Source organism: Triticum aestivum, chromosome 7B, assembly GCF_018294505.1.
Source record: "Triticum aestivum cultivar Chinese Spring chromosome 7B, IWGSC CS RefSeq v2.1, whole genome shotgun sequence".
Classification (NCBI taxonomy): domain Eukaryota; kingdom Viridiplantae; phylum Streptophyta; class Magnoliopsida; order Poales; family Poaceae; genus Triticum; species Triticum aestivum.
In genome coordinates, this window is record NC_057813.1 from 141493832 (window position 1) to 141508106 (window position 14275).

Below are 14275 nucleotides of genomic sequence, written 5' to 3' on the forward strand. Positions count from 1 at the left end.
GAGAACAAAGTTGCTAATTATGATAATTATTGTGATGATACTTATGTTATAAAAAGTAGTGATAATTATTGTCATAATTTTGAATATCCTTTTATCGACCATTACTTTTTTAATGTGGAAACAATTTATAGTATTCAAGTTTCATATGATACTCCCACTATTCCAAATGAGAAGAAATTTGCTTATATGGAGAGTAGTAAAATTTCTATGCTTATGCATGATGTATACTACACAACCTTCTTCTTGTAGACGTTGTTGGGCCTCCAAATGCAGAGGTTTGTAGGGCAGTAGCAAATTTCCCTCAAGTGGATGACCTAAGGTTTATCAATCTGTGGGAGGCGTAGGATGAAGATGGTCTCTCTCAAGCAACCCTGCAACCAAATAACAAAGAGTCTCTTGTGTCCCCAACACACCCAATACAATGGTAAATTGTATAGGTGCACTAGTTCGGCGAAGAGATGGTGATACAAGTGCAATATGGATGGTAGATATGGGTATTTGTAATCTGAAATTATAAAAACATCAAGGTAACTAATAATAAAAGTGATCATGAATGGTATTGCAATGCTTAGAAACAAGGCATAGGGTTCATACTTTCACTAGTGCAAGTTCTCTCAACAATAATAACATAACTGGATCATATAACTATCCCTCAACATGCAACAAAGAGTCACTCCAAAGTCACTAATAGCGGAGAACAAACGAAGAGATTATTGTAGGGTACGAAACCACCTCAACGTTATCCTTTCTAATCAATCATTTCAAGAGTCCGTAGTAAAATAACATGAAGCTATTCTTTTCGTTCAATCTATCCTAGAGTTTGTACTAGAATAACACCTTAAGACACAAATCAACCAAAACCCTAATGTCACCTAGATACTCCAATGTCACCTCAAGTATCCGTGGGTATGATTATACGATATGCATCACACAATCTCAGATTCATCTATTCAACCAACACATAGAACTTCAAAGAGTGCCCCAAAGTTTCTATCGGAGATTCAAGACAAAAATGTGTGCCAACCCCTATGCATAAGTTCACAAGGTCACAGAACCTGTAAGTTTATCACCAAAACTACATCAAGTGGATCACGTGAATATCCCATTGTCACCACAGATAAGCACATGCAAGACATACATCAAGTGTTCTCAAATTCTTAAAGACTCAATCAGATAAGATAACTTCAAAGGGAAAACTCAATCCATTACAAGCAGGTAGAGGGGGAGAAACATCATAAGATCCAACGATAATAGCAAAGCTCACGGTACATCAAGATCGTGCCAAATCAAGAACACGAGAGAGAGAGAGAGAGAGATCAAACACATAGCTACTTGTACATACCCTCAGCCCCGAGGGTGAACTACTCCCTCCTCGTCATGGAGAGCGTCGGGATGATGAAGATGGCCACTGGTCAGGAATCCCACCTCCGGCAGGGTGCCGAAATAGGGTCCCGATTGGTTTTTGGTGGCTATAGAGGCTTGCGGCGACGGAACTCCCGATCTATTGTGCTCCTGGATGTTTTCGGGGTATATAGATATATATAGGCGAAAGAAGTCGGTCAGGGGAGCCATGAGGGGCCCACGAGGGTGGGGGTGCCTTGGACCCTCGTGGCCACCTCGTTGCTTCCCTGACGTCTACTCCAAGTCTCCTGGATTGTGTTTGTTCCAAAAATAACTCTCCCGAAGGTTTCATTCTGTTTGGACTCCGTTTGACATTCCTTTTCCGCGAAACACTGAAATAGGCAAAAAAAATAGCAATTTGGACTGGGCCTCCGGTTAATAGGTTAGTCCCAAAAATGATATAAAAGTGTAAAGTAAAGCCCATAAACATCCAAAACAGGTAATATAATAGCATGGAACAATCAAAAATTGTAGATACGCTGGAGATGTATCAATGGATCATGAAAATAATGCTTTATGTGATGGTTATATTGTTGAATTCATTCATGATGCTACTGAAAATTATTATGAGGGAGGATTATATGCTTGTAGGAATTGCAATAGTACCAAGTTTCCTCTCTTTTTGTTGAAAATCTTGAAGTTATGCTTGTTTTGCCTTCCTATGCTAGTTGATTCTTATTCCCATAAATTTTTTGCTCAGAAAATCCCTAGGCATATGAAGTGGGTTAGACTTAAATGTGCTAGTCATATGCTTCATGATTCTCTCATTCTGTATCAATTCTTATCGTCTATGTCAGCATCATTGACATCATCATGCCTACCTAGAAAGGCATTAAAGAAAAGCGCTTGTTGGGAGACAACCCAACACCATTACCTACTGTTTTTGCATGTTCACATGATTATGCTACTATAGTAATCATGTCTTATAGCTTTTGTTTCAATAAAGTGCCAAGTAAGGCCTTTGGGATAGTGAGGATGATTGTTGATTCAATTCTATCCAAAAACAGAAACTTTTTTGCCCAGTCACAGAATTGTTTAAATTTACTGGAGCATGATAAAATTTTGTTCTTTACACATGATTGATATACAAATTTTCTATGTTGTCCTAATTTTTCAGAAGTTTTCGAGTAACATAAGTATGGTCGTTGTTCAGATCTTTACAAACTGTTCTGTTTTTGAAAGATTCTGTTTCCAATGCATAGTTTGTTTGTTTTAGTGTTTCCATAGCTTATATTAAGTGATATAAATTGTGGGAATGATAAGATACAGTAGGCATTGTGTGAGAACAATTATGAGTCTTGTCTTGACAGTACCAAAGTGATTGATTTGTCTTTATCATACTAACCCATCTCACGAAGTTCCGTTAAGTTTTGTGTGATTGAAGTTTTCAAGTTTTGGGTGATTTGTCGATATGAGGAGAATAAGGAGCGGAAAGACCCTAAGCTTGGGGATTCCCAAGGCACCCCAAGATAATATTCAAGGAATACCCAAGCAACTAAGCTTGGGGATGCCCCGGAAGGCATCCCCTCTTTCGTCTTCAACATTATTGGTAACCTCACTTGGAGCTATATTTTTATTCGTCACATGATATGAGTTTTGCTTGGAGCGTCATTTTATTTTAGTTTGATTTGCTTTTTGTTATTTAGAGTAATGTTTTGCATCTATTAGTTCAATAAAAAGGTCAAGTATAGCCTTTACCATGCTTATTTTGCAAGTCCATATGTTGCTGTTTTAAAAACAGAAAGTTTGCTGTTATATTTTGAATTGTTTAAAAATGTCAGAATGTGATAAAATCTTGAAATTTTTACATAGTATGCTATGATAAATTTTATACAGTATGGTAATTTTTCATAATTTTTGGAGTTATATAAGTATGAATTTCTTGCATTACTTACAGACTGTTCTGTTTAGACACATTGTTGTTATATTTGCATTATTTGCATATGTTTGCTTGTTTAATGATTCTATTTGAGGATAGGAGTATTAAATATGCAGAAGCATTTAGTATGCAATGTAGAATAATAATTTTAGTGATTTGCTACAGTAGAGAATGATAAGGTTTATGCGTTGATTTATACTAACTTATCTCACGAGTTCTTGTTGAGTTTTGTGTGGTTGAAGTTTTTAAGATTTAGGGGAACCGCGAAATGAAAGGAATTAACGAGACACAAAAGCTCAAGCTTGGGGATGCTCAAGGCATCCATAATTAATATTTCAAGAAGTATCTGATAACCCACAAGTATAGGGGATCGCAACAGTTTTCAAGGTAGAGTATTCAACCCAAATTTATAGATTCGACACAAGGGGAGCCAAAGAATATTTGAAGGTATTAGCAGCTGAGTTTTCAATTCAACCACACCTGGAGATTAATTATCTGCAGCAACATGATCAGTAGCAAAGTAGTATGATAGTTTTGATGATAGTAGCAGCAGCAATGGTAACAGTAACAGTGATAGCAGTAATTTTGTAGCAAGTGCAACAGTAACGATAGCAGTAGTAACTTATCAAGAACAATATAAGATAAATTCGTAGGCATTGGATCGGTGACTTGTTGGATGATATTCATCATGAGACAGTTATAACCTAGGGCGATACGGCACTAGCTCCAGTTCATCAATATAATGTAGGCATGTATTTCATAAATAGTCATACGTGCTTATGGAAAGAACTCGCGTGACATCTTTTGTCCTACCCTCCCGTGGCAACGGGGTCCATATTGGAAACTAACGGATATTAAGGCCTCCTTTTAATAGAGAACCGGAACAAAGCATTAACACACGGTGAATACATGAACTCCTCAAACTATGGTCATCACCGGGAGTGGTCCCGACTATTGTCACTTCGGGGTTGCGGGATCATAACACGTAGTAGGTGACTATAACTTGCAAGATCGGATCTAGAACATGGATATAATGATTATAACATAAACGGTTCAGATCTGAGTTCATGGCACCCGGCCCAAAAGTGACAAGCATTAAGCATGGCAAAGTCATAGAAACATCAATCTTAGAACATAGTGGATACTAGGGATCAAGCCCTAACAAAACTAACTCGATTACATGATGAATCTCATCCAACTCTGACCAGCGAGCGTATGAAGGAATTACTCACTCCCGGTGGGGAGCATCATGGAATTTGCGATGGAGAAGGGTTGGTGGTGACGAAGAACGAAGATCCCCCTCTCCGGAGCCCCAAACGGACCCCAGAGCTGGCCTCCCGATGAAGAACAGGAGGTGACGGCGGCTCCGTCTCATGGATCGCGGTAATTCTTTCTTCCTGATTTTTTTCTGGAAAAATAGGATTTTATAGCGCCGGTTTTAGGGTCTGTGGGGCCGCCAGGTGGGGACAACCCACCTGGGCGCGCCAGGAGAGGGGGCGCCTTGGCGGGTTGTGCTCACCCAGGTGTCCCCCTCTGGTGGGTCTTGGCTCCAGAAATTCTCATTATTGATATAAAATTTCCTCGCAAAATTTTGTTCCATCTGACAACTTTTATTTCTGCACAGAAACAACAACATGGTAGTTCTGTTGAAAATAGCGTTAGTCTGGGGTTAGTTTCATTCAAATCATGCAAATTAGAGTCCAAAACAAGAGGAAAAGCGTTAGAAAAAGTAGATACATTGGAGACGTATCATCTCCCCCAAGCTTAAACCTTTGATTATCCTCAAGCAATTCAGTTGATAAACTGAAAGTGAAAAATAAAAACTTTTACGAACTCTTTTGCTCTTGTTTGCATAAATAAGCTTAAATGGCACCTAGGTTTTCAGCCAACATTATAACTAACCATGCCAACAATAACTCTTAAAAATTATATTAACTCATATCAATGACATAATCAGCTAGTGAGCAATAATAAGATATCTCAAACAGAAACACACTATCAAAACAACCATGATATAATATTACAATAGTGGTATCTCGCTAGCTGATAACCCACAAGTGTAGGGGATCGCAACAGCTTTCGAGGGTGAAGTACAACCCAAATTTATTGATTCGACACAAGGTGAGCCAAAGAATATTCTTGAGTATTAGCAGTTGAGTTGTCAATTCAACCACACCTGGATAACTTAGTATCTGCAGCAAGGTATTTAGTAGCAAAGTAGTATGATAATAATGGTAACAGTAGCAAAAGTAAAGATGTTTTTGGGTTTTTTGTAGCAGTTGTAACAGTAGCAACGGAAAAGTAAATAAGCGGAGAACAATATATGAAAAGCTCGTAGGCAATGGATCAGTGATGGATAATTATGCCGGATGCGATTCCTCATGCAATAGTTATAACATAGGGTGATATAGAACTAGCTCCAATTCATCAATGTAATGTAGGCATGTATTCCGTAAATAGTCATACGTGCTTATGGAAAAGAACTTGCATGACATCTTTTGTCCTACCCTCCCGTGGCAGCGGGGTCCTAGCGGAAACTAAGGGATATTAAGGCCTCCTTTTAATAGAGAACCGGGCCAAAGCATTAACACATAGTGAATACATGAACTCCTCAAACTACGGTCATCACCGAGAAGTATCCCGATTATTGTCACTTCGGGGTTGTCGGATCATAACACATAATAGGTGACTATAGACTTGCAAGATAAGATCAAGAACACACATATATTCATGAAAACATAATAGGTTCAGATCTGAAATCATGGCACTCGGGCCCTAGTGACAAGCATTAAGCATAGCAAAGTCATAGCAACATCAATCTCAGAACATAGTGGATACTAGGGATCAAACCCTAACAAAACTAACTCGATTACATGATAAATCTCATCCAACCCATCACCGTCCAGCAAGCCTACGATAGAATTACTCATGCACGGCGGTGAGCATCATGAAATTGGTGATGGAGGATGGTTGATGATGACGACGGCAACGAATCCCCCTCTCCGGAGCCCCGAACGGACTCCAGATCAGCCCTCCCGAGAGAGATTAGGGCTTGGCGGCGGCTCCGTGTCGTAAAACACGATGAAACTTTCTCTCTGATTTTTTTATCCCCGAGACGGAATATATGGAGTTGGAGTTGACATTGGTGGAGGACCAGGGGGGGCACGAGATAGGAGGTCGCGCCCTAGGGGGCGCCCCCTGTCTCGTGGACAGGTTGTGGGCCACCTGGCATTAATTCTTTCGCCAAAAATTCTTGTTAACTCCAAAAAGTGCCTCCATGGATTTCCAGGACATTCCGAGAACTTTTCTTTTCTACACATAAAACAACATCATGGTAGTTCTGCTGAAAACAGCGTTAGTCCGGGTTAGTTTCATTCAAATCATGCAAGTTAGAGTCCAAAACAAGGGAAAAAGTGTATGGAAAAGTAGATACGTTGGAGACGTATCACTAGCCCTTTCTGAGACCGTAAAACATAAATGCAGGGCACCTCAAAAGTTCAAGCAGCGACTAGACATTGTAATTCATGGTCGAAAAGATCCAGTCATGATGCACCCAACATTAGCTACACACAATGCATAAGTCATGACATCAATGCTCTCAGGTTTTGGCGCTTGTTTTAGAAGATGATGACACAACATAAAAGTAGATAGATAGTCCCTTCACAGAGGGAAGCAGTGATTTGCAGAGGTGCCAGAGCTCAAGTTTTTAAAACAGAGGTAAATGATATTTTGAGACATCCACCCTTCTCATTTACTTCACGACCATCAGTTATCAACATCTTCCATGCTAAGCACGCTAGTGGCGGTTCCCAAGCGATAAAAGTAAAGGTTTTGACTCCATTGGGAGTTTTTGTTTGATTATTTGTAAGATTTTTCTATTTGCAGTTTGGGACTGGGCATCCCTATTACCACCCTTTTTCTCGTGCGATGGCGAGTGGATAAACACTCAACCTAAGAATAACCCGCTTAGCATGGAAGATACCGACCACCTCCCGTTGTTCCATGAACGATCCAGGTGTTGGGGAACGTAATAGTTTCAAAAAAATCCTACGCACACACAAGATCATGGTGATGCATAGCAACGAGAGGGGAGAGTGTGTCTACGTACCCTCGTAGACCGAAAGCGGAAGCGTTAGCACAACGCGGTTGATGTAGTCGTACGTCTTCACGGTCCGACCGATCAAGCACCGAAAGCACGGCACCTCCGAGTTCTTGCACATGTTCAGCTCGGTGACGTCCTCGAACTCCGATCCAGCCGAGCTTCGAGGGAGAGTTCTGTCAGCACGACGGCGTGGTGATGGTGATGATGTTCTACCAACGCAGGGCTTCGCCTAAGCACCACTACGATATTATCGAGGACTATGGTGGAGCGGGGCACCGCACACGGCTAAGAGATCAATAATCAATTATTGTGTCTATGGGGTGCCCCCCTCCCCCGTATATAAAGGAGTGGAGGAGGGGGGAGGCCAAGGGGAGGAGGCGCGCCCAAGGGGGGAGTACTACTCACACCGGGAATAGGACTCCTCCTTTTCCTATTTGGAGAGGGAGAGGGAAGGAAGAGGAAGGAGGGAGGAAGGAAAGGGGGGGCGGCCCCCCTCCCAAATCCGATTGGGATTGGGGGGGAGGGCTCCCTTGATCCTTTCCCCTCCTTTCCACTAAAGCCCATTAAGGCCCATATACCTCACAGGGGGTTCCGATAACCTCCCGGAGCTCCGGTATTATCCCAATCTCACCCGGAACCATTTCGGTGTCCAAATATAGTCGTCCAATATATCGATCTTTATGTCTCGTCCATTTCGAGACTCCTCATCATGTCCATGATCACATACGGGACTCCGAACAACCTTTGGTACATCAAAACACATAAACTCATAATATAACTGTCATCTAACTTTAAGCGTGTGGACCCTACGGGTTCGAGAACTATGTAGACATGACCGAGACACGTCTCCGGTCAATAACCAATAGCGGAACCTGCATGCGCATATTGGCTCCTACATATTCTACGAAGATCTTTATCAGTCAAACCGCATAACAACATACGTTGTTCCCTTTGTCATCGGTATGTTACTTGCCCGAGATTCGATCGTCGGTATCTCAATACCTAGTTCAATCTCGTTACCGGCAAGTCTCTTTACTCGTTACGCAATGCATCATCCGGTAACTAACTCATTAGCTACATTGCTTGCAAGGCTTATAGTGATGTGCATTACTGAGAGGGCCCAAAGATACCTCTCCGACAATCGGAGTGACAAATCCTGATCTCGAAATACGTCAACTTAACAAGTACCTTTGGAGACACCTGTAGAGCACCTTTATAATCACCCAGTTACGTTGTGACGTTCGGTAGCACACAAAGTGTTCCTCCGATAATCGGGAGTTACATAATCTCATAGTCATAGGAACATGTATAAGTCATGAAGAAAGCAATAGCAACATACTAAACGATCAAGTGCTAAGCTAATGGAATGGGTCAAGTCAATCACATCATTCTCCTAATGATGTGATCTCGTTAATCAAATGACAACTCATGTGTATGGTTAGGAAACTTAACCATCTTTGATTAACGAGCTAGTTAAGTAGAGGCATACTAGTGACACTATGTTTGTCTATGTACTCACACATGTATTATGTTTCCGGTTAATACAATTCTAGCATGAATAATAAACATTTATCATGAAATAAGGAAATAAATAATAACTTTATTATTGCCTCTAGGGCATATTTCCTTCAGTCTCCCACTTGCACTAGAGTCAATAATCTAGTTCACAGCGCCATGTGATTTAACACCAATATTCATATCTGTATATGATTAACACCCATAGTTCGCATCGTCATGTGACCAACACCTTAAGGGTTTACTAGAGTCAATAATCTAGTTCACATTGCTATGTGATTAACACCCAAAGAGTACTAAGGTGTGATCATGTTTTGCTCGTGAGAGAAGTTTAGTCAATGGGTCTGTCACATTCAGAGTCGTATATATTTTGCAAAAATATTCTATGTCTACAATGCTTTGTACGGAGCTACTCTAGCTAATTGCTCCCACTTTCAATATGTATCCAGATTGAGACTTAGAGTCATCTGAATCAGTGTCAAATCTTGCATCGACGTAACCCTTTATGATGAAACTCTTGTCACCTCCATAATCGAGAAACATATCCTTATTCCACTAAGGATAATTTTGACCAATGTCCAGTGATCTACTCCTAGATCACTATTGTACTCCCTTGCCAAACAAGGGCAGAGTATACAAGAGGTCTGGTCCATAGCATGGCATACTTTATAGAACCTATGACTGAGGCATAGGGAATGACTTTCATTCTCTTTCTATTTTCTGTCGTGGTCGGGATTTGAGTCTTACTCAATTTCACACCTTTGCAACACAGGCAAGACCTCTTTCTTTGACTGTTCCATTTTGAACTACTTCAAAATCTTGTCAAGGTATGTACTCATTGAAAATCTTATCAAGTGTCTTGATCTATCTCAATATATCTTGATGCTTAATATGTAAGTAGCTTTATTGAGGTCTTTCTTTTAAAGAACTCCTTTCAAACACTTATGTATGCTTTCCAGAAAAATTCTACATCATTTCTGATCAACAATATGTCACTCACATATACTTATCAGAAAGGTTGTAGTGCTCCCACTCACTTTATTGTAAATATAGGCTTCTCTACAAGTCCATATAAAACTATATGCTTTGATCAACTTATCAAAGCGTATATTCCAACTATGAGATGCTTGCACCAGTCCATAGATGGATCGCTGGAGCTTGCACATTTTGTTAGCACCTTTAGGATTGACAAAACCTTCTGGTTGCATCATATACAACTCTTCTTTAAGAAAACCATTAAGGAATGCAGTTTTGGCATCCATTTTCCAGATTTCAAAAAATGTGGCAATTGCTAACATGATTCGGACAGACTTAAGCATCGCTACAGTTGAGAAAATCTCATTGTAGTCAACACCTTGAACTTGTCGAAAACCTTTTTGCGACCAGTCGAGCTTTGTAGATAGTAACACTACTATCAACGTCCATCTTCCTCTTGAAGATCCATTTATTTTCTACGGCTTGCCGATCATCAGGCAAGTCCACACTTTGTTCTCATACATGGATCCTATCTCAGATTTCATGGCCTCCAACCATTTCGCGGAATCTGGGCTCATCATCGCTTACTCATAGTTCGTAGGTTTATCATGGTCTAGTAACATGACTTTCAGAACAGGATTACCGTACCACTCTGGTGCGGACCGTACTCTGGAAGACCTACGAGGTTCTATAGTAACTTGATCTAAAGTTTCATGATCATCATCATTAGCTTCCTCACTAATTGGTGTAGGAATCACTGGAACTAATTTCCATGATGAACTATTTTCCAATACGGGAGAAGGTACTATTACCTCATCAAGTTCTACTTTTCTCCCACTCACTTCTTTCGAGAGAAACTCCTTCTCTAGAAAGGATCCATTTTAGCAACAAATATCTTGCCTTCAGATCTGTGATAGAAGGTGTACCCAACAATTTCCATTGGGTATTCTATGAAGACGCACTTCTTCGATTTGGGTTCGAGCTTATCAGGTTGAAACTTTTTCACATAAGCATCGCAACCCCAAACTTTAAGAAACGACAACGTTGGTTTCTTGACAAACCACAGTTCATAAGGCGTCGTCTCAGCGGATTTTGATGGTGCCCTATTTAAAGTGAATGTAGTTGTCTCTAATGCATAACCCCAAAACGATATTGGTAAATCGGTAAGAGACATCATTGATCGCACCATATCAAATAAAGTGCGGTTATGACGTTCGGACACACCGTTACGCTGTGGTGTTCCAGGTGGCATGAGTTTGTGAAACTATTCCACATTATTTTAATTGAAGGCCAAACTCGTAACTCAAATATTCATCTCCACGATCAGATCGCGGAAACTTTATTTTCTTGTTACGATGATTCTCCACTTCACTCTGAAATTCTTTGAACTTTTCAAATGTTTCAGACTTGTGTTTCATTAAGTAGATATACCCATATCTGCTCAAATCATCTGTGAAGGTTAGAAAATAACGATACTTGCCACGAGCATCAACACTCATTGGATCGCATACATCGGTATGTATTATTTCCAATAAATTAGTACCTCGTTCCATTGTTCCAAAGAATGGAGTTTTAGTCATCTTGCCCAAAAGGCATGGTTCGCAAGCATCAAATAATTCATAATAAAGTGATTCCAAAAACACATCAGCATGGAGTTTCTTCATGCGCTTTACACCGATATGACCCAAACGGCAGTGACACAAATAAGTTGCACTATCATTATCAACTTTGCATCTTTTGGCATCAATATTATGAATACTAGATGATACCCCGCACGTTGCTGCGGGACTGTTACGTGTTTCTAAGGCGATAATTGGTATATGAATATTTGTGCCAGATCGATTTAGGTGGACGTGGGTATCCTGAACTGGCGGCTAAGAATAGCTATTTTTTGACTTGTTGAGAGGATAAGAAGTGGTTATAGATAGTCAACTTTATATTTGATTGGAAGGATAAACGATGGATAATTTATTGATATGACCTCTATGTTATGAGATGGTGATGTTACCACCCTTTGTAATAAACTTTCTACTGCTATGAACTACTCAAATATTTTGCCACAGATTGTTATTACGCAACTGGTTATAACAATCGCTTTTAGAGTGCCAAAAATAGCTCGATTACATAGATTGGAAGAAGCTGTAGGATATAGTTACACCTACCTACTGAACCCGTTGCACTCATTCATAGTCTTGGATTCACAATCTGTTTGATTCTTCATCGAGAATTAACAGAGAGAAATTTAACACATAGGAGACATAGAAATTTATGGAGAGAGAGAGACGGATCTAACAAAGAGAAAATCTCCAGTCCACTGTCGCCTAACTCCTGCCTCCTGGTCGTGGGCTCGTGGTCTCACTTTCCTGCAACTGTAATCAAAGGAGAAAAATCAGTACAATGCCCCCTGCAATCAAAATGGATTAATGGTTGGACGAATGGATGGATCATGCACGTACCGTTCATACAGTTTTTCTCGGGCTGGAGAAATGGAAGCCTGTGTGCTGCCAGTAGAGCATGGCTTTGCTCCAGGGGAACCCGTTGGCGTCGATGCCAGTGCCGAGGAAGCTCATCTCGTCCACCGCATCGGAGGTCTTCTCCGACACGCCGACATCCCTGCATCAGCTCTGCGCCGTCTCCGACAGCGGCGGGCGGCGGCATGTCCGCCACCACATCACCGCCCACGAGCCTCTACACCCTGCCGGACCCGCCCAGCGCGCTGGCCACCACCAGCATCACCACAGCCCACGCGGCTAGCACGGCGACGCACGCACACCACGCTCCAGCGCTCCTCCATGGCAGCGGACGGGGCCAGCAGCGCATATGCGTACAACAACACCGTCTCGCGGGGACTAATGGCCAGGGACTTCATTGACGATGATCTTCGAGGAAAATAATATGAATCGATTCCGACAGATGGATCGACGGGTGGACGGAATGGATAGGCATGGCTCGATCACCGGCCGTACGCAATTTATTGTTGGCGTCTCAGCTGGATCCGGTGCTGCCGCCCTCAATCTACTGCTGTATAACCGCCGCAAGTGGCTTTTGATCTGATTGTGTGGGTGGAATTGGAGGAGACAAAGAGAACTAAAGAGACCGTACGACCCTGCCATAACAAATCGAGTGGAAGTGGAGGCGGTGACAAATTTAAAGCGCCGGGTAGTAGAGCAAAAGAGGGACAGAGGGGTTAAAATTATTTGGGATCATAGGTGACGTGGCTGCATATGAATGGATGATGATGTGGATAGGTTGCATGTCAAGAGAAATATGATAATGGGGATGAACTATTTAGGTATTATAGATGTGTATCACTACGATCGAGATCCAACAAACTATTTTCATTGGGTGTATGACCATCGAAGGCTTTATTCATGTAAACAGAATAACAATTATTCTCTAACTTTAAATGAATAATCGTATTGCAATAAACATGATCAAATCATATTCATGCTCAATGCAAACGCCAAATAACATTTATTTAGGTTTAACACTAATCCCGAAAGTATAGGGAGTGTGCAATGATGATCATATCAATCTTGGAACCACTTCCAACATACATCGTCACTTCACCCTCAACTAGTCTCTGTTTATTCTGTATCTCCTGTTTCGAGTTACTAATTTTTAGCAACCGAACAAGTATCAAATACTCAGGGGCTACTATAAACACTAGTAAGGTACAAATCAATAACCTGTATATCAAATATACCCTTGTTCACTTTGCCATCCTTCTTATCCACCAAATATTCATGGTATTTCCGCTTCCAGTGACCATTTCCTTTGCAGTAGAAGCACTTAGTTTCAGGCTTTGGTCCAGCTTTGGGCTTCTTCACGGGAGTGACAACTTGCTTGCCATTCTACTTGAAGTTTCCCTTTCTTTCCCTTTGCCCTTTTCTTGAAACTAGTGGTCTTGTCAATCATCGAAAGTTGATGCTCTTTCTTGATTTCTACCTTCGTTGATTTCAACATCACGAAGAGCTCGGGAATCATTTTCGTCATCCCTTGCATACTATAGTTCATCACGAAGTTCTAGTAACTTGGTGATGGTGACTAGAGAACTTTGTCAATCACTATCTTATCTGGAAGATTAACTCCCACTTGATTCAAGCGATTGTAGTACCCAGAAAATCTGAGCACATGCTCACTAGTTGAGCAATTCTCCTCCATCTTTTAGCTATAGAGCTTGTTGGAGACTTCATATCTCTCAACTCGGGTATTTGCTTGAAATATTAACTTCAACTCCTGGAACATCTCATATGGTCCATGACGTTCAAAACGTCTTTGAAGTCCCGATTCTAAGCCGTTAAGCATGGTGCACTAAACTATCAAGTAGTCATCATATTGAACTAGCCAAACATTCATAACGTCTGCATCTGCTCCTGCAATAGGTTTTTCACCTAGCGGTG